Source organism: Oncorhynchus clarkii, chromosome 3 (genome assembly GCF_045791955.1).
Source record: "Oncorhynchus clarkii lewisi isolate Uvic-CL-2024 chromosome 3, UVic_Ocla_1.0, whole genome shotgun sequence".
NCBI classification, from domain to species: domain Eukaryota; kingdom Metazoa; phylum Chordata; class Actinopteri; order Salmoniformes; family Salmonidae; genus Oncorhynchus; species Oncorhynchus clarkii.
In genome coordinates this window covers 70279512-70304616 of record NC_092149.1, presented here as the reverse complement: position 1 = coordinate 70304616, position 25105 = coordinate 70279512, and the positions used below count along the sequence as shown (strand labels likewise).

Sequence of the window (25105 nt, the reverse complement as noted above, 5' to 3'; positions counted from 1 at the left end):
CTCATCACTCCATATCTTCTGCTTCCTTTGTGTTGTCACAGCAACAGGACCTGCCTCTAGTCTCTCGTCTTCACCCTGTGCAGGTACAGTCCTTGTTCCACCAACCTCTTCCTTAGCAATCTTTGCCGATTCTTTCTTTGTCCATTTTCTGGGGTCCACTCCTGTAAGGCCCTTCTTCCTTTTAATAGATTTTACTGTGTTGTGCACATAGTTTTTGATGTCTCTCCAAGTCCTGTCTCGTACAGCTGGTTCATTGTGGAGGCATACTTCACAGTCCCGTTTACCTGGAACCTTCATCATTGAGATAAAGTGTCCCAACTGACGCTTTACCGCAGCCTTAGCCGCATCACTCCACGGCCTCACAGGACTTGTCCTCGCAGGAACTGTCCTGACAGGAAGTGTCTGTGCATGAAGTGTTGGCGTAATAACTGTACGCGCTGGAAGTGTTTGTGCAGGATATGAACTTGCAGGATTAGTCCCCGAAGCATATGATGTTGCAGGAGATGAAAGGCCATAAGGACTTGCAGGATATGATCTTGCATGGTGAGTGCCTGCAGTATATGTCCCTGCAACATATGAACCTGCTGGATCGGTCCCTGCAGGATGTGTCACGGTAGGATATGCTCTCGCAGAATCTGTCCCTGCAGAATATGACCTCGCAGAATGTGATCCTGAAGGATATGACTTCTCAGGATATGTCCCAGCATGATATGACCTTGAAGGCTGTGCCTCCACAGTATATGACTTCGCTGAATACGTCTCTGTAGGATATGATGACCCAGTAGGACATGTCTCAGTAGGATGTGTCCTACCAGTATCTGTCCCAGCTGGATATGTCCCTGCAGAAGATGTCCCTATGAAATGAATAGAAACAGAAGAAAAGGATTCATGAACATGTGCCATTATCATATATTGTGAAGAGGAACAGAGCAAACACTATAGAGTAATAAGTTGCCAGCTTCTCAAAAATGTAGGTCTCGTGAACATGTAAATGACACAAAAACAGATTTTTCCACTGAATTGATCATTTAACCCCTTAAAACACAATGGACATTTTCTCCAAATACCCTGTAAAGCAACTAATACTCACCATATGTAGGATAAACAATCCTTTCCTCAGATGGCCCTGGAATTACCACTGAAACCTGATCCATTGCAAGCAGCAGTTTGCTGATTTCTGCTAGATGTGATGCATTTTCAGAGAGCCTGTAGTACTCTTTATGGACCTGGGTGTCATGTCCCAATAACTTTGCCACCTGATCCAATTCACTTTCATTCAAGTTTAGTAGTTGGCAATGGATAGCAACCTCTTTCCTCACTGTCGCATGGATCAGACTTTCAGGATTCTTTGCATCACACTCATGTGCACACTTCCTCAGACAGTCAAACCCTCGGATGTAGCTTGCTGCATCCAGGCTACGTGCAAAGACATAAGGGTTGTCCTTTGACACACCAACTTTGTCTCTGTTTGCAATAAGGATCTCAAGAGATGAGATCATCCTCTCCGTTAGTAGGACTGGCATTTTCCTACCATTTTTGCCTTCTATTTCCAACCTGGTTAATTTGTCGTCTCCAAGCTCCTGCTCCAGCCTTGAGAGGTTATTGAAAATGTCTGCACTAGCTGGAGATTTCTTCCTGTTTGTGTACGTTTCCAACAGCATTTTCGCAACTTCGCCTGTCCTTTTTCTGTTGAAGAGAGCTATTTCTGCAAGAAGAGTTTCATTGAGCTTTTTCCAGACAGTGTTGGTGGGGTTCTCCAGCAATTCTTTCTTCGCTGTGTCCTCTGCAACCTTGAGAAACTTCTGAAGTTTGATCAAATCCTCAGTTAGTGAAGACACATCAACTTCATCACACTGAGGGACAGCGCTGAGGGATAGACCGGAAAAACAGTTATTCCAATCGTTTTCAAGAAGTTCAATGAACCTTTTGGCTTGTTCCTCTGCCTCACGGTCCTCTGTCATACGACTCTCCCCAAAAGCTATTTCGGTAGCTCTTTTCAAGGAATAGCCAATCTTTAAAGCAAGAGATGGGGTCTTGTACCTGTCGGAGGCAGGGTCATGACCACTCATTTTCCTGGCAGCATGAACGGCCAATTTGAATTTGGATGGTACACATACTTCATGCAGATATTGAACACCACAGTCCATCTCATTTACAGCAAGTACAAATCTAGCCAATTCCCTCATTTTTGAACCAATGTAAGTAAACTGTGACTTGGCATGACCATGCTTTGCAGATAGTGCATTGCCATATTTACATATGAGGGGATCATTTTTGATGTGGCATGAGATGTCATCTTGATTCATATTGTGTATTATTTCTTCATATCCTCCAGTAGAATAGACAGGCAATGGAACAAGTTGAGAGGACGCAGCCTGGATCCTCACTCTTTTTCCTCCCCTCGTTTCATCTTGTCCTTTTCTGGCATTACATGAGCTCTCATGCTTCCATAAATCAATTTTGGAGAAAAAAGCTAAGCAGTGTTGGCAGGGCAGGCAGTCACGCACAGAAACGCCATCGTTAGATGGTCTACACTTTCTCACAATTTCCCCAGCTCCACTTTGAAGAACTTCAAAGTTGTGTTGATAGTTGCCTTTGTTACGGAGTTGGTCAAGCAACAGAGACCTGATTTTGGAGAGTTTTGGGAAGCTGATAGCATGACCAACAGCTGCTTCTTCTGCGTGCATCCTTTCTAAATGTCTTGCAATGTTGTGGTGTGGTTCACTGCAATACAGGCAGAAGTGCTTTTTGTCCAATTTTCTTTTACCATCATCTGTCGTATCACATGCACTGACTGTCAATTTTGTACTGGAACGTAGGCTTGACCTTGTGCCTTTCCGTGGCGCAAACTTCTTGAGGCAAGTTTTTTTAGCTTGTGCTGCTTTTTGGGGGGACGGCTCAGATTCACTATTATCGCAGGGGCTTTCTGCATTAGATGGAAGAGGATCTGAACCACTTGGGAGGTTTGAATCCAGTCTTTGTTCTTCTACCTCATCACCTGAACTGTTATCATCACTTGAACTGTTCTCTTCAGCACTATTTTTTATGTCACATAAAGCTCTCTCCATGTCATATAAAGTCTTCTCCACATCACTTGAAGTCTTCTCTTCCTTGTGTAGAGGATTTCCTTTCTCGTGTAAAGGATTCTCTTCCTGGTGTTCCCCATCCATCATTTAGGCTGCTACCATCTGCACCTACACAAAACACAGCATAGGTCAGGAGAAACCCATCATAAGCCTAGTACATGGTAAAAATGTTGAATGGAAGTATCTCAGGTACAAGCTGTGCGTATGTGAAGAAATAGGAATATAGCCAACCACTGTTTAGGCGAGCAGGTTGATTACAAAGTAATCATAAATGAGCTCTGCTCAGGGTTTCCGACCGAAAAAAAAAACCCCTTTGCAAAATAATGCTTTTTATTAATTGATGGACAAATATGACAATCGTAAATACATTTGACAGTCATGCTTATTGGTCAATTTGCTAAATATTGTGGAATTAAATTGGGGCATGTGTATCTATTTTTTGCAGAATATCACTTGTCAGACAGCGCTTGAGCTGCAGCTCACCAGCTCATTGTTGCTGGAGTGAAATATGTGCTTTTATAATAGCGCAACAATACGATAGCATTTTAAAAACAGTTTTGATGGCCACGATTAAAAAGAGCTACTATTTTTATTATTCCCATTTGCCATGCAGAGGCAACGGTAGGCTACCAGCATGTCACCAACCACTTTGCAATGTGAGCTGGAGACAGTATGCATTTTGGAAACATATACTTAACTGATGAAACCTGAACGTTTTACTTATGAGGCATGTCTTACATTGCTTCAATGTAGCCTAGGCAAAATCTGACCATAGAAACATGGAGGCAATGATTTCATAAAAACTTCCTCATATGCCATTTGAAATCATGCATTTCTCTCCTGTTCTATTGGTTTTCATATCAACTTTCTTTCATTGTCCAGAAGCCAAAAGGCACAATCCTAGTCATGTACTGAACAAAATATGTACACAACATGTATGTCCCATGTTTCATGAGCTGAAATAAAAAAATCCCTGACATTTTCCATACGCACAAAAATCTTATCTCTCAAATTCTGTACACAAATTTGTTTTTTTTTTTTTTTTTTTTTGTTTTTTTTACCTTTATTTAACCAGGCAAGTCAGTTAAGAACAAATTCTTATTTTCAATGACGGCCTGGGAACAGTGGGTTAACTGCCTGTTCAGGGGCAGAACGACAGATTTGTACCTTGTCAGCTCGGGGGTTTGAACTCGCAACCTTCCGGTTACTAGTCCAACGCTCTAACCACTAGGCTACCCTGCCGCCCCAGTTTCCCCCATTCTTCTCTGCAGATCCTCTCAAGCTCTGTCAGGTTGGATGGGGAGCGTTTACATCCCTGTTAGTGAGCATTTCTCCTATGCCAAACTAATCCATCCACCAGACAGGTGTAGCAGATCAAGAAGCTGATTAAACAGCATGATCATTACACAGGTGCATCTTGTGTTGGAGGACAATAAAAGGCCACTTTAAAATGTGCAGTTTTATCATCACACAACACAATGCCACAGATGTCTCAAGTTTTGAGGGAGTGTGCAATTGGCATGTAGACTGCAGGAATGTCCATCAGAGCTGTTGCCAGAAAATGTAACCATAATGTAATTTCTGGCGGATATTCAGGGTGCCAGATCATAATTACAAATAATTTGTAGACTGCAAATTGACTGCAATAAGCCCAAACAGATATAATATTTGACTAAAACAATCATTTTACACCTTGCTTACATTTGTATACGATTACATATACAGTGCATCGGAAAGTATTCAGAAACCTTGACTTTTTCCACATACTGTTACGTTACAGCCTTACTCTAAAACGGATTAAATTGTTTTCTCCACTCATCAATCTATACACAATACCCCATAATGACAAAGCAAAAACAGGTTTTTGCAAATATATTAAAAATAAAAACTTCAAAATTACATTTACATAAGTATTCAGACCCTTTTAGACCCTTGGGTATGACGCTACAAGCTTGACACACCTGTATTTGGGGAGTTTCCCCCATTCTTCTCTGCAGATCCTCTCAAGCTCTGTCAGGTTGGATGGGGAGCGTCACTGCACAGCTATTTTCAGGTCTCTCCAGAGATGTTCGATCGGGTTCAAGTCCAGGCTCTGGCTGGCCACTCAAGGACATTCAGAGACTTGACCCAAAGCCACTTCTGTGTTGTCTTGGCTGTGTGCTTAGGGTCGTTATCCTGTTGGAGGGTGAACCTTCGCCCCAATGAGGTCCTGAGCGCTCTGGAGCAGGTTTTCATCAAAGATCTCTCTGTACTTTGCTCTGTTCCAATTCCCCTCGATCCTGTCTAGTCACCCAGTCCCTGCCGCTGAAAAACATCCCCACAGCATGATGCTGCCAACACCATGCTTCAATATAGGGATGGTGCCAGGTTTCCTATTCAAGCCAGAGTTCAATCTTAGTTTCATCAGATCAGAAAACCTTGTTTCTCAAGGTCTGAGAGTCCTTTAGGTGCCACCAAGTGGGCTGTCATGTGCTTTTTACTGAGGAGTGGCTTCCATCTGGCCACTCTATCATAAAAGCCTAATTGGTGGAGTGCTGCAGAGATGGGTGTCCTTCTGGAAGAGGAACTCTGGAGCTCTGTCAGAGTGACCATCGGGTTCTTGGTCACCTCCCTGACCAAGGCCCGTCTCCCCCGATTGCTCTAGGAAGTCTTGGTGGTTCCAAACGTCTTCCATTTAAGGATGATGGAGGCCACTGTGTTCTTGCGGTACTTCGATGCTGCAGAAATGTTTTGGTACCCTTCCTCAGATCTGTGCCTCGACACAATCCTGTCTCGGCGCTCTACGGACAATTCCTTCGACCTCATGGCTTGGTTTCTGCTCTGACATGCACAGTCAACTGTTGGACCTTTTATAGACAGGTGTGTGCCTTTGCAAATCTTTTCCAATTAATTGAATTTACCACAGGTGGACTCCAAACAAGTTGTCAAAAGTTTGGACACACCTACTTATTCAAGGGTTTTTCTTTATTTTTTATATTTTCTACATTGTAGAATAATAGTGATGACATCAAAACAGCAAAGCACCATCACACCTCCTCCTCCATACTTCACAGTGGGAACCACACATGCAGAGATCATCCGTTCACCTACTCGGTGTCTCACAAAGACACGGCGGATGGAACCAAAACTCTTGATGGTTTTTCAGACTTCATTCTAAGACACTTTCAAAGTTCTTGAAATTTTCCGGATTGACTGACCTTCATGTCGTTTCTCTTTGCTTTTTTGAGCTGTTCTTGCCATATGGACTTGGTCTTTTATCAAATAGGGCCATCTTCTGTAAACCACCCCTACCTTGTCACAACACAACTGATTGTCTCAAATGCATTAAGAAGGAAAGAAATTCCATAAATTAACTTCTAATAAGGCACACCTTAAAAACCTCTTACTTCTACCCCCTCCTTTTTCGAACATTCTGTTAAAAATCGCGCAACTTTTCAGCGTCCTGCTACTCATGCCAGGAATATAGTATATGCATATGATTAGTATGTGTGGATAGAAAACACTCTGAAGTTTCTAAAACTGGTTAAATCACGGCTGTGACTATAACAGATCGTGTGTTTCATTGAAAAACGCAAGAAAAACCGCTCTCTGAAAGCTAAAAATAATTTCCATAAGTCACTTTCATGGCTTGTTAAAAGAGGACAAAATTTAATATCGACCTGCATGCAATTCATACAAATTCCACACGATGTCGCCATTGTCGTCATTTTCAATTGAATTTTTTGTTGGAAAATCCAACTATCTGGCTTCCGTTTCTTCCAGTCTCCACCAGGACGCTGTAAATGTGGGCATTGGCAGCCATTGATTTGCAGACGAGGAGCTATTGAATATACATCGCCCTGTAATCATTTTGATAGATTATAAACGTTTACTAATACCTAAAGTTGGATTACAAAAGGATTTCGAAGTGTTTTGTGAAAGTTTATCGTCGACTTTTTTAATTTTAAAAAATGACGCAGCGTTTAAAAACGATGTTTTTTTCTGAATGACACAGCTTCCATAGAAAGCTATTTTGGGTATATATGGACCGATTTAAACGAAAAAAAGACCCAATAGTGATGTTTATGGGGCATATAGGAGTGCCAAGAAAGAAGCTCGTCAAAGGTAATGAATGTTTTATATTTTATTTCTGCGTTTTGTGCTGCGTCGGATAAGCAGAGTCTTTGTTTACGTCGCATTCAGGCATTTTGAGGTGGTGCATGCTATCAGATAATACCTTCTCATGCTTTCGCCGAAAAGCATTTTAAAAATCTGACTTGTTGGCTAGGTTCACAACGAGTGTAGCTTTAATTCAATACCCTGCTTGTGAATTTTGATCAAGGTTTGAGTTTTAACGAGTACATTTAGCATTTAGCGTAGCGCATTTGCATTTCCAGGTGCCTACTTGAGACATATGCGTCTCAAGTAGAATCAAGAAGTTAAAATGCATTCCAGGTGACTACCTCATTTAGCTGGTTGAGAGAATGCCAAGGCTGGCAATATTAACCAGGTGAAATTGTGTCCCTTCAGGGTATATGCAACAGCTTGGGCAGCCTAATTTGCCAGAATTTTAATTATGACATAACATTGAAGGTTGTGCAATTTAACAGGAATATTTAGACTAATGGGTGCCACCCCTTAGATAAAATACGGAACATTTCCGTATTTCACTGAAAGAATAAACGTCTTGTTTTCTAGATGATAGTTTCCGGATTCTACCATATTAATGACCTAAGGCTCGTATTTCTGTGTGTTATTATGTTATTATGTTATTGATAGAGCAGTCTGACTTAGCGGTGGTAGGCACCAGCAGGCTCATAAGCATTCAAACAGCACCTTTGTGCGTTTTGCCAGCAGCTCTTCGTTGTGCGTCAAGCATTGCGCTGTTTATGACTTCAAGCCTATCAACTCCCGAGATTAGGGTTGTGTAACCGATGTGAAATGGCTAGCTAGTTAGCAGGGTGCGCGCTAATAGCGTTTCAAACGTCACTCGCTCTGAGACTTGGAGTGGTTGTTCCCCTTGCTCTGCATGGGTAAAGCTGCTTCGAGTGTGGCTGTTGTCGTTGTGTTCCTGGTTCGAACCTAGGGAGGAGCGAGGAGAGGAACGGAAGCTATACTGTTACACTGGCAATACTAAAGTGCCTATAAGAACATCCAATAGCCAAAGGTACATGAAATACAAATGGTATAGAGAGAAATAGTCCTATAATTTCTATAATAACTACAACCTAAAACTTCTTACCTGGGAATATTGAAGACTCATGTTAAAAGGAACCACCAGCTTTCATATGTTCTCATGTTCTGAGCAAGGAACTTAAACGTTAGCTTTCTTTCATGGCACATATTGCACTTTTACTTTCTTCTAAAACACTTTATTTTTGCATTATTTAAAACATGTTTCATTATTTATTTGAGGCTAAATTGATTTTATTGATGTATTATATTAAGTTAAAATAAGTGTTCATTCAGTATTGTTGTAATTGTCATTATTACAAATACATTTAAAATATATATATATATATATATATATATATATATATATATATTTATTTTTTTAAATCGGCCAATTAATCGCTATCTGCTTTTTTTGTCCTCGGTCGACCTCTACTACACATCCCAAGTATAACTGACCAAACAATGAAAGACAAGCATTGTAATTTTGAATTTCATAAAGTGAGTGAAATAATTGAAAAAAAGGATTGTTGTCTATCAACAATGACAAGCCACGGGGTCTGACAACTTGGATGGAAAATCCTCCGACTTGGACGATAATAGCAGATGATATTGCCATTCCTATTTGCCCTATGTTCCATCAAAGCCTACTAGAAAGTGTGTGCCCTCAGGCCTGTAGGGAAGCAAATGTAATTCCGTTACTTTGATCCAAGATGGTGTAGCAGTCAGACGTCTTTGTCCTGTCGTGTCCCTTGTATATATCGTTTACATATTTTTCTTCGCATATCTTTTAAAAATATTTTACTAAACCTCAACTTCTAAATACTCTCCTGCAACCGCCTCATCTGTTTTTTGTTGTTGTTTTTTCTCTCCCAAAAGTATTTATATTTTCTTCAGATCTGGAATCCCTCAACTGAAGCTAGCCAGCTAACTACCAGCTATCAGTCAGCAAACCATTGCTAGCGGTCATCAGCTAACCTTTAGCTCAGAAAGCTCTCGCCAGTTCGAACAACGTGACTCTAACCAGAGCATAACGGACCTATTATTTATTTATTTATTTTATCCCCCCCATATCCCAGGATTCCTACCACAAACTGAACATTTTCATCTGGATCTTCGCTACTAGCTAACCGCAATCCCGGGTGACTACTCTTGGCTAGCGTTTCCATCCCGGGGCAAGCACCAATTAACCTGAAGCTAGCCCGGCCAGGGCTCCTGTGCTACCACCGAAGCCTACTCCTGGAACCCCGCCGATCCTCTACGACTGGAATATCGACATAATCTGCCCGAGGACTCCAACAGGCCCCTCAGGCGCGACGCCCGCTGAAGGCCCATTCTGCTAACCAGCTAGGCCTGCTAGCTACCTAGAGCTATTTGGAACCCTACTAATTCCACGACTGGTCTATCGACGTCACCGCACGAAGAGGCAAAAACTTACCCCCATTGCGACATCCCCCAAAGGCTAACTTGCTAGCCCCTGCTAACTGCTTGCTTGCTAACCCAGTCTGCTAACTGCTAGCTTGCCTGCCCAGTCTACTAACTGCTAGCTTGCCTGCCCCGGTTTGCTAACTGCTAGCTTGCCTGCCCGGTCTGCTAACTGCTAGCTTGTTTAGCCCTGGCCAACTAACTGTTAGCATCGGCCTGCTAACTGTCTGAATCGCTGTGTCCCCCAGTCAGCCCAACCACTCACTGGACCCATATGTTCACTTGGCTACGAATGCCTCTCTCTAATGTCAATATGCCTCGTCCATTACTGTCCTGGTTAGTGTTTACTGTCTTATTTCACTGTAGAGCCTCTAGCCCTGCTCAATATGCCTTAACCAACCATGTTGTTCCACCTCCTACATATACGATGACATCACCTGGTTTAAACATCACTAGAGACTATATATCTCTCAACATTACTCAATGCCTAGGTTTACCTCCAATGTGCTCACATCCTACCTTACCTTTGTCTGTACACTATGCCTTGAATCTATGCTATCGTGCCCAGAAACCTGGTCCTTTTACTCTCTGTTCCGAACATGCTAGACGGCCAGTTCATATAGCCTTTAGCCGTACCCTTATCCTACTTCTCCTCTGGTGGTGTGGAGATTAATCCAGGTCCTGCAGTGCCTAGCTCCACTCCCACTCCCCAGGTGCTCTCATTTGTTGACTTCTGTAATGTTAAAAGCCTTGGTTTCATGCACGTTAACATTAGAAGCCTACTCCCTAAGTTTGTTTTACTCACTGCTTAAGCAAAATCTACCAACCCAGATGTCTTAGCAGTGTCTGAATCCTGGTTTAGGAAAACCACCAAAAACCCTGAAATCTCTATCGCTAACTATAACTTTTTCCACCAAGATAGACCTGCCAAAGTGATCTACTGCAAAGATAGCCTGCAGAGTTTTGTATTACTATCCAAGTCTGTACCCAAACAATTCGAGCTTCTACTTCTAAAAATTCACCTTTCCAGAAACAAGTCTCTCAAATCAAATCAAATTTATTTATATAGCCCTTTGTACATCAGCTGATATCTCAAAGTGCTGTACAGAAACACAGCCTAAAACCCCAAAGAGCAAGCAATGCAGGTGTAGAAGCACGGTGGCTAGGAAAAACTCCCTAGAAAGGCCAAACCCTAGGAAGAAACCTAGAGAGGAACCAGGCCATGTCTCTCACTGTTGCCTCTTGCTATAGACCTCCCTCTGCCCCCAGCTGTGCCCTCGATACCATATGTGAATTGATTGCCACCCATCTATCTTCTGAGCTCGTGCTACTAGGTGACCTAAACTGGGACATGCTTAACACCCCGGCCATCCTACAATCCAAGATTGATGCCTTCAATCTCACACAAATTATCAATGAACCTAGCAGGTACAACCCCAAATCAGTAAACACAGGCACCCTCATAGATGTCATCCTAACTAACTCGCCCTCCAAATACACCTCTGCTGTTTTCAATCAAGATCTCAGCGATCACTGCCTCATTGCCTGCATCCGTAATGAGTCTGCGACCAAACGACCACCCCTCATCACTGTCAAACGCTCCCTAAAACACTTCTGTGAGCAGGCCTTTCAAATCGACCTGGCCGGGGTATCCTGGAATGACATTGACCTCATCCGATCAGTAGGTGATGCCTGGCTATTCTTTAAAAGTGCCTTCCTCACCACCATAAGCATGCCCCACTCAAAAATTTTAGAACTAGGAATAGATATAGTCCTTGGTTCACTCCCGACCTGTCTGCCGTTGACCAGCACAAAAACATCCTGTGGCGTTCTGCATTAGCATCGAATAGCCCCCGTGATATGCAATTTTTCAGGGAAATTAGGAACAAATATACACAGGCAGTTAGAAAAGCTAAGGCTAGCTTTATCAAACAGAAATTTGCATCCTGTAGTACTAACTCAAAAAAGTTCTGGGACACTGTAAAGTCCATGGAGAATAAGAGCACCTCCTCCCAGCTGCCCACTGCACTGAGGCTAGGAAACTGTTACCACTGATAAATCCACTATAATTGAGAATTTCAATAAGCATTTCTCTACGGCTGGCCATGCTTTCCACCTGGCAACCCCTACCCCGGCACCTTCCACAGTAACCCGCCAAAGCCCTCACCATTTCTCCTTCACCCAAATCCAGATAGCTGATGTTCTGAAAGAACTGCATAATCTGGACCCTTACAAATCAGCCGGGCTAGACAATCTGGACTCTCTCTTTCTAAAATGATCTGCCGGAATTGTTGCAACCCCTATTACTAGCCTTTCCAACCTCTCTTTGGTATCGTCTGAGATTCCCAAAGATTGGAAAGCTGCTGCGGTCATCCCCCTCTTCAAAGGGGGTGACACTCTAGATCCAAACTGCTACAGACCTATATCTATCCTACCCTGTCTTTCTAAGGTCTTCGAAAGCCAAGTTAACAAACAGATTACCGACCATTTCGAATCCCACCGTACCTTCTCTGCTATGCAATCTGGTTTCAGAGCTGGCCACGGGTGCACCTCAGCCACGCTCAAGGTCCTAAACGACATCATAACCGCCATCGATAAGAGACATTACTGTGCAGCCGTATTCATCGACCTGGCCAAGGCTTTTGACTCTGTCAATCACAACATTCTTATTGGCAGACTCGACAGCCTTAGTTTCTCAAATGATTGCCTAACCTGGTTTACCAACTACTTCTCTGATAGAGTTCAGTGTGTCAAATCGGAGGGCCTGTTGTCCGGACCTTTGGCAGTCTCTATGGGTGTGCCACAGGGTTCAATTCTCAGGCCGACTCTCTTTTCTGTATACATATAATTGATGTTGCTCTAGCTGCTGGTGATTCTCTGATCCACCTCTACGCAGGCGACACCATTCTGTCTACTTCTGGCACCTCTTTGGACACTGTGTTAATGTTAACTAACCTCCAGACGAGCTTCAGTGCCATTACAACTCTCCTTCCGTGGAGTCCAACTGCAAGTAAAACTAAATGCATGCTATTCAATCAATCACTGCCCGCACCTCCTCGCCCGTCCAGCATCACTACTCTGGACGGCTCTGACTTAGAATACGTGGACAACTACAAATACCTGGGTGTCTGGTTAGACTGTAAACTCTCCTTCCAGACTCACATTAAGCATCTCCAATCCAAAATGTATTCTAGAATCGGCTTCCTGTATCGCAACAGAGCATCCTGCCAAACATACCCTCGTAAAACTGACCATCCTACCGATCCTCGACTTTGGTGATGTCATCTATAAAATAGCCTCCAACACTCCACTCAACAAACTGGATGCAGTCTATCACAGTGCCATCCGTTTTGTCACCAAAGCCCCATACACTACACACCATTGCGACCTCTACGCTCTCGTTGGCTGGCCCTCGCTTCATACTCGTCGCCAAACCCACTGGCTACAGGTTATCTACAAGTCTCTGCTAGGTAAAGCCCCGCCTTATCTCAGCTCACTGGTCACCATAGCAGCACCCACTCGTAGCACGCGCTCCAGCAGATATATTTCACTGGTAATCCCCAAAGCCAACACCTACTTTGGCCGCCTTTCCTTCCAGTTCTCTGCTGCCAATGACTGGAACGAATTGCAAAAATCACTGAAGTTGGAGACTTATATCTCCCTCACTAAACTTCAAGCATCAGCTGTCAGAGCAGTTTACCGATCGCTGCAGCTGTAAATAGCCAAACCAACTGCCTACCTCATCCCCATATTTGTTGTTTTTTTCTGCTCTTTTGCACACCAGTATTTCTACTTGCATATCCTCATCCGCACATTATCACTCCAATTGCTAAATTGTAATTATTTTGCCACTATGGCCTATTTATTGCCTTACCTCCTTACATCATTTGCACGCACTCTATACAGATTTTCTATTGTGTTATTTACTGTTTGTTTATTCCATGTGTAACTCTGTGTTGTCGTTTTGTCGCACTGCTTTGCTTTAACTTGGCCAGGTCGCAGTTGTAAATTAGAACTTGTTCTCAACTGGCCGACCTGGTTAAATAAAGGTGAAATAAAATAAAAGCACCCAAGCTAACTAGCTAATGTTGGCTAGCTTGCTAGCTATTTCCAGACACAATTGAGAGAACACCTCACTCTGACCATTTTACTCGCCCTCGTAAATGCATCAGTCATTCTGCGCTCTGGCACACTCAGACGAGAGTGCTCTGAAATCAGAGTAGATAGCTAGAATTAACTATGTCCTTTGAGAACGCACCTCGACTACACCACTTAGCTAAGAATGACGTGAATAATCAAGTCAATAAACGTTGGGCAGTTAGATTATTGTTAATATACTGCCTGGCAAGTTCGATGTATTAGTAGTCAACTAACGTTAGGTAACGAGCTAAACACCGGTACATACTGATGGATAGTGTAGCTAACAATTTGTCAGTGTTATATAAATATTCATACACATAGCTCATATAAACAAAGACATTCCGTCGCAAGAACACATACACCCAGCCACAAGACTGACCCCCTCTATTGGTCGGATGCTCAGGATAAGGCTCTGCTGTGCACCAATGGGGCTTCTGCTCTGGCTAGAGCAAGGCCCGCCTCCAACCCTCCGACCAGTCAAGAAGACCGAAACGACAAGACTCCACCTACTTTATTCTATGTATAAAAATGAATGTAACCGTTGTATAAGGCCTCTTTTTCACCTGACTCCTTGCCGAGTTATGTGAACTAGGTCCGTGCACGTAAAACTGCGGGACAAGATATCTTTGACTCATTAAAACTGTCTTTTGTTACAACTGAAATCCACTCTGTCCAGCGTCCGTGATTGGGTCTCAACTCTCCAGTATTTAAACACTAACAGAACTTGGTAGCGTAGGATGGTTATTCTTGAATTCGATCTATGATAAGTTAGTGTGAGAGGACGAGACTGATCACGGCTAAAAAATCAGACGGAAGAGTGACTTCCCCAGCCATTCATCTTGCCTCAGGAAATCTGATCGGAGCGCTCTATATAAGGTGAGCAGAGCCTGTTATATCGAAATCTGCATATTGTATTATAGCCTAAACCAAATTTTGATCAGAAAGTACTGGGCGTGAGTATGAATCGGTGCCCAACATTTTTTACATAAGAACCTAAGACATTGATTAAAGATATCTTGTTTTGTAGAAGAAAAAAAAAGGAAAAAATATATATTCTTATTAATTGGCCTATACTCAGTTATTTTAATAGGAATGTGTGAATTGTGATTGACCAATGTGTTAAATTCCTCCAGGGACCCTATTTGTTCTGAAATCTGCATAGAAAACTGTCCTAATTATATATGTATTGGGTTGTGTATAGAGGTGACGTTAAATAGTGGCTGTGTTTTAACACGTAAAGGACACAATTATGGATGTTGGAAATTCAATGAGAATTTCATACGAATGAATGAATGATAGATGAACCGAATCTGCAAGTAAAAATGTCCTATTTTGATACGTTCTGTACTATCGAATAAGGTCTTGTGGAGGTGTGGTTATAGTTGAATGATAGATGAACCGAATCTGCAAGTAAAAATGTCCTATTTTGATACGTTCTGTACTATCGAATAAGGTCTTGTGGAGGTGTGGTTATAGTTGAATGATAGATGAACCGAATCTGCAAGTAAAATCTCCTGTTGATACATATAATATCGAATAGGTCTTGTGGAGGTGTGGTTGGATTGAATGAATCTGCATGAAAAATGCCCTATTAAAAAAGCTGTGTATTATTTAATAGGTTATGTAAGAGGTGTAGTCGAGTAGATACAGGATATGTAAGTTTGGCGTTCCACTAGACAGAGATCGGGAAAGAGGTGGCTATTGCACATCAAACAAAACATATGAACCAAAGTTGACGTTCCATGATTCTGAGACCGGGGAAATTAAATTGAAAGAAACGTTTGTCGCGGAGTAAACCGCTAGGTTGGGATACGTAACTGGGCTATTAGGCACACGTGCTGATAGACAAAGCTACCTTAGTATCGAATGGCCGTGCAACTTTGATTGACAGCAGCCGGGCTGAAATACTGATTTTCGCTTTTTTTTCATTCCTGTTGATATTGCCTAAAGTTTAAAATTATTCTGACAATTGCTATAGAATCGCTGGAATTTACTGATATAAGTTCATAAAGGAACTTACTGAATTGTTTCTAGAAAGTATTTAAATAAGCCGCCGAGCTTTGGGTTTTTCTATTCTATCCATATTTCCTAAAGATATAGAATTATTCTGACAATTGCTATAGAATCGCTCAAATTTACTGATATAAGTTCATAAAGGAAGTTACTGAATTGTTTACAGAAAGTATTTAAATAATTCACTGAACAACTCTTAGTTGTCTAGAAATTCTATCTATATTTCCTACAGAGCTAGAATTACTCTGAAAATTGTTATAGAACCGCATATATTCACTGATATATTGTTCCAAAAGGAAATCGCCGAATCATTTCTAGAAAATACCTAAACGAATCGCTGAACAAATTCAAATAAAATACCGGAGAAACACACACGTGGCGGGCGTCACATAATGATAACCCCCTTTGTATGCGAGGGTGGGGGTGGAAGAGATAAGCCATAGCCAGTACAGCAGTACATCCCTGGTCTCGACCAGGGACGGGCTAAGCATACAACGATAGAAATAAACACCACATAGTAAGGATTGAATATACCTAAATAACGCATTATACACATTATCAGACAAACTAGATAAAATGTCTGCAGCCACCACGCCCAAACTAAAATTCAATGAATATTTAGATCAGAGTATGATTGATAGAGCGGGAGGTAAAGAACAGTATGGGAAAGTGGAGAAAGTGTGGAAAGGATTACGGATAAAATGGACACAAGCAGGTTATTTTAGCGGAGGACCCCCTACAGGGGGGAAACTCCAAGATATGCAGACAGAATTAGAGGACGCAGTAGAGCATGCAAAAGCGAGTGAGGCGGAGAGAAACAAGATACACAGGTTCAAAAAAGTAGGTACAAGAGAGAGAGAGAGAGCGGAGGTGGAGCTCAAGATAGGGACATGGGCCATACAGGAGAGTAGGAGGGTGTTACCCAAAAACACACCAGACATGATGTGCGTGGCTATTGTGGCGTCGGGGGATGTTAAAGCTCTGCCTGAGAACTTGCCCACGGCTCCCCCTGTGGCCGTTTCTCCCTCACTATATCCACAATTGACAATGGAGGCAGTTCAGCCCCCGCCATACTCAAAGGGACAAAATCACCGGAGCCCGTCACACAACCCATTCCTGCCCAGGGCACCTCCCACAATACAGGCTCCAGTTCTGAGAATAGACCAAGGGGAGTTAAAAGGGGAAATGACACTGGGGATAACGGCTGGCCATATGGTATGTGAACAGTTCGAAACTGGGATTCCAGGAGCAGGAGACCTCCCCCAGGAACGGAGGCCGCAATGCTCCTCTGTGAACTCTCTCACCTCTGAAACCAGAGGACACCTACAAACAAGATTAGATTCAAACCACTTCTATCAGACGGATAGGGAGGACTGCCATCAGAACATGGATATCGAAAACGAAGAAGAAATTGACATGGTGCTCACCCCAGCTCCGATGGGAGCTCCAAACGTGACTAAGATGCAGGAGCTGCTGAAATCATCAATAGCTCGAGCTAGGGAACTCAGGGAGCTAATAGCTAACCAAGATAACAACAGAGAGGGAGCCTATCGTGTGGAAGGCATAATGAGAGGAACAGTAACCGAAGTTACCGAATCAATGGGGTCCGAAACACTCCGTCGGTCCTCCAGAATTGCTGATAGAAGAGAGCGAGAGCAGGAGATGGCAGGACAGTACCCCCTGCGACCGACACCAGGTGATGCACACACTGTGGAGTACCAGCCCTGGAAAATGACTGATTTAACAACACTGATGGGACAGATGCCTAGCCTACATGGAGGAGCTTCAGCGTGGCTACTTCAACTGCAGACACTTACGTCAGGCCTGCAACTCTGCCTAGGAGACATGAAAGCACTTCTAGCAAGAGCCACCGACCACGGAACCATGGAGGCCCTCATGACAGCAGCTGACCTTGGATGGCGGGCCCCAACACTGCCCATAGACCACTTCCGTACCAGATTATGGGAAGTTCTACAGAGAGCATACCCTACAGAAAGAAACCATGCCACCTTATCCTCCTTTACAATCAACCCAGGTGAGCAACCTGCAGCATACCTGGACAGGGCTAAGACCACATGGAGATCGGTCCACGAAGAACCATTCGATCACACTGATACCACACTCAGCATGTGGAAGGAAATGGTGGTCAACGGGTGTCCTGGAGATGTTAAAACCAAACTCAGAGGAACGGTAGGGTTGATTGCACTTCCTCTGACCCAATTCAATATGCATGTGCACCACCATGTGACCCAGCACAACAAGGAAAGAGGGGGTGCTGAGAGCCAGGTGCAGTCCCTCCAGGTACAACTCCTGAAACTCCAATTGAAGGAAGCACAACAAGGAGAAAAACCTAAGAAACAGATGGTGGAGGAAGAAACGAAGGAGTCAGGCACCAAAACAGACATCTCCCAAATAGTGGCCCAGACTGTCTCTCAGATGATCCAACAGCAGGCAGCCTCACTCACTGCCACTAGGGGGGCCCAACCACCCCAATACCCTCCCCCACAGCAGTATATCCTGCAACAACAACACCCAGTATGGGCTCGACGGGGTCCCTACACTGGACAACACAGAGGGGGAAACTACCAGTGTTTTAACTGCGGAATTCCCGGTCATTTTGCCAGAGATTGCATGAAACCACTCTCCCCGCAGCAACAGCAATGGAGAGCAAGAGAAAGTGGGGGAAACCCACCTCTGCAACACCATCAACCAGGACCCAGTTCCCAGCAGCAGTCAGCACCTGCATACAACCACCCCGGACCTACTCACATGCAACAGCAGCAGGGAGGATACAACCAACCGCAGTTCCTGGGAATGGCAGGGAACACCATGCCCTGGCCATGAAAATGCCCACCACCCACGGCAGAAGAAGGAAACAGCAACTCCCAGACGGTTCACGTCACCCTTGAATCAGCCATCATCCCTTAACCAGCATCGGCCCAATTAGCTGAAATCATCGGATTGACGCAGGTCCTCATCAGAGGAAAAGGAAAGACTGAATATCTATACAGACTCAGCCCATGCCCATGAAGCAGTCCACACTGATGGACCCAGAACTTTTATGAGAAACACATGGCCCCACACACGAAGGCAAACTAAAGACCCTCCAAAAAGGCCTCGCACATCTGGTGGGACCCTCACATAAAAATATGACTGACTTATTTTATGACGATGATTTATTTTGTGACAAATGCAATGTTTGTGACAGACACAACCCGAAGAAACCACACCGAACACCAATGGGCTCATACTTAGTACCTAATGCATGTTTTCAGGACATTAGTATAGACTACACCGACATGGGCCCCGACAAATTATCTAAAGGCAAACGCTATCTCCTAGTTATAGTAGATAGGTTCTCCAAATGGGTAGAGACAATACTAACAAAAGGGGAGGATGCTAGGTCAGTCTTTGAGTGGCTACAAACCAAACTAATACCCAGGTATGGCATCCCAAGACAAATCAAATTTGACAAATGGCTCACATTTAACAAACACCTGAGACAGGTGGAAGAAAGATTTGGCATAACCCACAGATTTGGATCTGTGTACAGGCCCCAATCCCAAAATCTGGTGGAACGTCAAACCAAAAGCAAAAGCTAAGATAGCTAAAGTATGTGCCTCATGGGATAATGACTGGTAGAGTCATGCATGGTCCACCAAGGGAGGGAGGTCATATGCCCGCCCTTGATGTACAACAAATTGTAATGTCTAATTATGTGAAAAAACTGACGGTTCTCTCTGCAGCACTCTCTACCCAGGTTCACAAGGTCCAGGAGGGGGAGCTGCCGGGGGACACGCCACTACTGAAGGTAAAGGTTGGTGACTGGGTGAGGGTTAAAGTCCACAAGAGAAAGTGGCTGGAACCCAGGTGGACTGGACCGTACGAAGTGAAGGTTACTTCACACTCAGTCCAGGTCAAAGGTAAATCAGGCGCACCTTGGCACCGCCTTACACATTGCACCCCAGCCCCAATTCCTTCTAGAACACTGACTGAAGTCAGAGCTGATTTGAGCGGCCTAAATTCGATTCCAAATGAAGACACTCCTTCCTCAGGTGATGCGGCATCAAACTCCGCCTCCCCTGAGAAGGGAACCTCGCCCAGTTAGAGGGAAATTTCTCCCTCTCTGGGTGAGGCTGGGGATATCTGGTCCCTTATTTGTGATATTCCTACTGATATTTGGAGTAACCCTAGGACTTTCACATGGTTAATTGAACAACTATTTCACCCTGCCACATCACGTACACCAACCCCTACACATGTCCCTAACTCCTTTCCTGATATCACTCCCTCCAATCACTCCCGTCCCAAACGTAGCACTACACCTACAGACCCACCATGCAAACCAGACAAGGTTAGAAGCACCACCTTATGTATACCCACGATTGCAACCGCCACCTTTCTGCTATAGTTTTCACGTCTAATAGACGTGAAGAGGGGGATTTGTTATATAAATATTCATACACATAGCTCATATAAACAAAGACATTCCGTCGCAAGAACACATACACCCAGCCACAAGACTGACCCCCTCTATTGGTCGGATGCTCAGGATAAGGCTCTGCTGTGCACCAATGGGGCTTCTGCTCTGGCTAGAGCAAGGCCCGCCTCCAACCCTCCGACCAGTCAAGAAGACCGAAACGACAAGACTCCACCTACTTTATTCTATGTATAAAAATGAATGTAACCGTTGTATAAGGCCTCTTTTTCACCTGACTCCTTGCCGAGTTATGTGAACTAGGTCCGTGCACGTAAAACTGCGGGACAAGATATCTTTGACTCATTAAAACTGTATTTTGTTACAACTGAAATCCACTCTGTCCAGCGTCCGTGATTGGGTCTCAACTCTCCAGTATTTAAACACTAACATCAGCCAACATAACGTGTAACGTAACCTATATGAAAAGTCATTACATTGCACAACATGTTCTTGACATTTGTCATAATTAGTTTAAATAATTAATTTGTTAATTTGTTTAAGCATTGAATTTTCCGCCATTTTCTTAAAATCTGAAAACGATGTGAAGTCACGCCCATTTTCTGAAGAGAAGTGGGGGTGCTATACCACAGATAGAACAATGAGACAGATCTTTACTGGATGTATAAATGTGACGCATCTGCTTGGCGTTCCCACTTCGGCTATACTGTTAGCTACATATCTACCACCTGACCTGTTTGAGTCAGTGGTTTGTGTCAATAAAATAGCTGACAGACCAAAAAAACGAATATTTATTCTCAGTATTTTTGACAACACTAATACAAACCTGAGGGGGCTAAAATAACACCCCCACCACCACTCCATTCCGTCAGCAAGCAGCACTGCCTCACGTCCGACATTAGAGAGCGAGCGAAACAATGCGAGAGCAGGGGAATGTCACAGATAGAACAATAAGGGTTAGTTGTAAAAATATTTGGTAATATAGTACCCTCCCACCGCAGGCCAGAAAAGGAGATAAACAAATATTGACTTCATAATACAGCGACTCGAGGGAGCTAACACCTAAGCACGTGTTGTAACGTTGACTAATTAACCGTAAAATTGGAATAAACGTCTATGACGTTCTTACCGGAGGAGTAGAGCTTGAAACGATATAGCTAGCGCCACTGTTGTGCCCTGAGATAAATCGAGGATAGCATGCGCCCAGGGTTGCCAGATCAAGGCACATTTTCAAGCCCAATGACCACTCAAACCCCACATAAAAGGCATAAAACTAGCTCCAAAACAGCAAGAGGGGAGTTGCCATATCTATACAATAAACACTTTTCCCATAACGTTATCGAGACAATTAAGAAGGAATATTATAGTAACGACGTTGGAAACAAAATTCGGGTTTCAAAATAATAATTATTGCAAGCTATATGACATTGCTTAATTATAATAATAGCAGTCAAACGAGTTAAATCGACATCCATAAATGGAAAATTATCTGGTGAGTTTATAAAGGGGGCAATTATATTTTCTCTTGCCACATATTCAAATTCCTTTATTATGGCATAAGGCACAAGGGGTATGGTATATGGCCAATATACCACGGCTAAGGGCTGTTTTTTACTCACGGTGCAATGTGGAGTGCCTGGATTCAGCGGTTAGTCATGATATATTGGCCATATACCACATATCCCCGGGGGGGCTTATTGCTATTATAAACTGGTTACCACTGTAATTAAAACAGTAATAGGTATACCAAGGCTTTCAGCCAATCAGCATTCAGGGCTCAAACCAGGTTTATAAATGTAAAGTGTGAATGATGAAAGTTGGACTGAGGATCTCAATCTCTGAGCAAGAAACACCTGGATGAACATAAAAAACGAATGTTAGTCTATTTTCTGGCAATTGTGCTGCCATGTCTCAGATGTTAAGCCTACAAACCGTTATAAATGGCCCATTTTCGAGATTGACTGGTAGCTACAGGTAGCCTATAGCCCCTGATAGGCCTACATGTAAATTCAGATAGTTTACAGTAAGTAGCCTAGACAAGATGTAGGCAAGATATAAAGTGAACGATTTAGCAGCTTGCTTAGTTCAAATTAACAGACACGTTTATTAATGAATTTTGCAATAAGAAATGCTTGTTTCCCAAATAGCCTGCTGCAACAGGGGTCATAATTTAAATCACTGAATATTAATAATATGTATATGAACTGAATATGCTTGTCATCAACAGTCAGTGGTTATTTAAAAAAAATGTTTTGTTGTAGTCTACCCGTAGCCTAATCTGACTACTGTTACTGTCAATTTAATTTGTTCATAATAACACAATGCAACAAGTTCACCAGCTACACAAGTGGCACAGGGAGGCTACACAAGTGGCACAATTTGATTCGTAATGACTCCAGTGATATCTTCATTTCAACATATTTATTGTATCTAATGGTTGCCTACAATGGCATATTCATTAATAGTCTACTTGATGGCTAATGATTTTTCCTCATAAAATGAACCACGCGAGGGAGTTCCATAACTTCCATTTCAAATTCACTCGGGAAACCCCCGAGAACCAAGAACTGAGCATGCATAAAGCACTTTGCTTGATACCGTTTTCTTTAAGCAGTCATAGAGAATGCACTTTAAACCACCACCGAATTTATATAATGTGCCCAAAGTCGTTTTCCAGTGTTTTGTTTCCATTACTTCTTGATGTGTCTCAGTTCTAGCGTATTGCTATGTTTTATGGAAAAATAGTTGGAAATAGGTGTCTCCATAATGACAATCTAAATAGCCTACCAACAACTGGTAAGAAGTTGTCACAACGTGAACACGTGCAGCTCTCCTCTTGCTCACGTGATTTGTATATTGTATATATTGTATATATTGTATATTTTTTAAGAGAAATGCCATGGCAGCCGCGGTACAATTTATAAATAGGCCCAAAACCCGCGGCCAATACTTTTTCAACAGCAACATCGTTGTCAAAGTAGCCCAAATACAGGAAAACCACGAACGTGGCAACGCTGCATGCGCCCCAAAGTAGAGACGTTGTCTTAGATGGGATTTACCAGGGGTTGGCATCCAACGTCAATGGTGCATTACTGCCTCCTACTGTGCTGGAGTGTGGGCCAGAGACCGTGGTGTTTTCTCAATTAGATTTGTTCAACTCCTGCGTCCTTCCTCAGACCTTTTTTCGAAAATGTCTACGTTTGTCGAGAGGGAATGTGGACGAAAATGCGATTGTAAGAAAGGTTAAACTAGGCAGGTAGCCTAGTGGTTAGAGCGTTGGACTAGTAACCGGAAGGTTGCAAGATCGAATCTCCGAGCTGACAAAGGTAAAAATCTGCCGTTCGGCCCCTTGAACAAGTTAGTTAACCCACTGTTCCTAGGCCGTTATTGAAAATAAGAGTTTGTTCTCAACTAACTTGTCTCGTTAAATAAATGTAAAAAATCATCAGTGGCGACCCGTCATGTGGGCCCCACCTATTTAGCAAAAATAAACATATCTTATGTGTTTCTAGTTCCCTGCTTTGCATGTTATTTTGGCATTAATACGCGTCACATATCAGTTTGCAAATGTAATTTTTAAAATAATTGAGTTAATAAAGCCGCATACAACATGGTCTCTTTTCTAATTTCTTGAGTAAGGCAGCTCCAAAATGCAAGTTATTCAGCCAAGCTCAGTGCTTTCTGTGGTGGTAGGGCAGCCAGCAGAAAATAAGAAGCGTAGGGGTTGGTAATGTTCTCTAGTTGCGACGTGATTGGCTTAGTGTTCTGTCACTCATGGGGACATTACCTCACCGCAAAATCTACGAGAGCTCGAAAATCAAGCCCCTTGGGTGCTGCCATAGATTTACATTAGAAGTGCCAATCCAAGAAGGCTCAAGGTTATTGGCCACAGATAAAATGACAAATCACGTTATATCTACTGTAGCTTTGATTGGGCTGATCATGTCAACATCATACTTTCAAAATATTAGCTAGCAAGCTAGACAAGCAGTCATCATGAATCAATACAACAATCTACTGGCAAATCCTTGTCATATGAAGAGCAATTATAGATAAAAACGTATTGGTGCTCATCGGCCATTGGACATTAACATTACACAAGTTGTAAATCGCAAATTCAACAATGAGTGGCTTGGAAGGAGTCAGTGGCTAACTGCAAGCGTTGCAAAGCTATCACTAGCCTGCTATTCAGTGGAGTGGGTGTGGGGTCCAAGTCTGGGTTTAAGGGTCTCTTTTCCAAGCTTAAAACGCTAAACATTCACATCCAACACCATAGGTCAGAAAATGTTGAATACATTGGCCATGTTGTCAATCCAGCATGATTTCTGCCACATTCAAAACAACTGGAAACACAGAACTGGGAATCTCAGACTTCAGTGAGTTCCAGACAGTTGGGAACTTGGAAAACAAGCTCCATCTGGGAAAATACGTATTGAACAGTCATCCAACTCAGAATTCCAAGTCCGAAACTCTGGCCTCTTTCTAGAGCTCCGACCTGAAGATCACTGACGTCATGATTCAACCTAGTTTTTTTTCAGAGTTCCCAGTTGTCTTGAAAGCACCATAAAGCCAGAGAATGTGAGACTTGGATGACAAACTTTGCCCACAAGAAGGATCTGAGCACAGCACACCAAGGTGGGTCCAAAAATGTATGCTGCTGCATAAATGTAATATGTCTTAATCAAATGTAGTGCCTCGTCATTCCCTTATGCTATAGTTTGTACATCTCAATTGTTAGAAGAAACCAGATTTGTTTAAACAAGTCAGTCATATCAGCTATGGTTTTTTAAAAGGCAGTAAATTAGTCTGAGTGAACTGTTTTGTTGCCAGACAAGGCCCCACTGATAGCCAG

The 25105-nt window shown here is 43.0% G+C and overlaps 1 long non-coding RNA gene across 1 annotated transcript; it reads right to left on the bottom strand.

Annotated features, from left to right (window-relative positions):
• Positions 1 to 185: 185 nt before the first annotated feature.
• LOC139402835 (uncharacterized) lies at positions 186 to 21501 on the bottom strand. The gene is made up of 3 exons (XR_011633274.1): positions 21383 to 21501; positions 1091 to 3194; positions 186 to 854 (listed from the first exon to the last, which is right to left on the bottom strand). It is a non-coding gene; the product is annotated as an uncharacterized lncRNA (long non-coding RNA).
• Positions 21502 to 25105: the final 3604 nt, after the last annotated feature.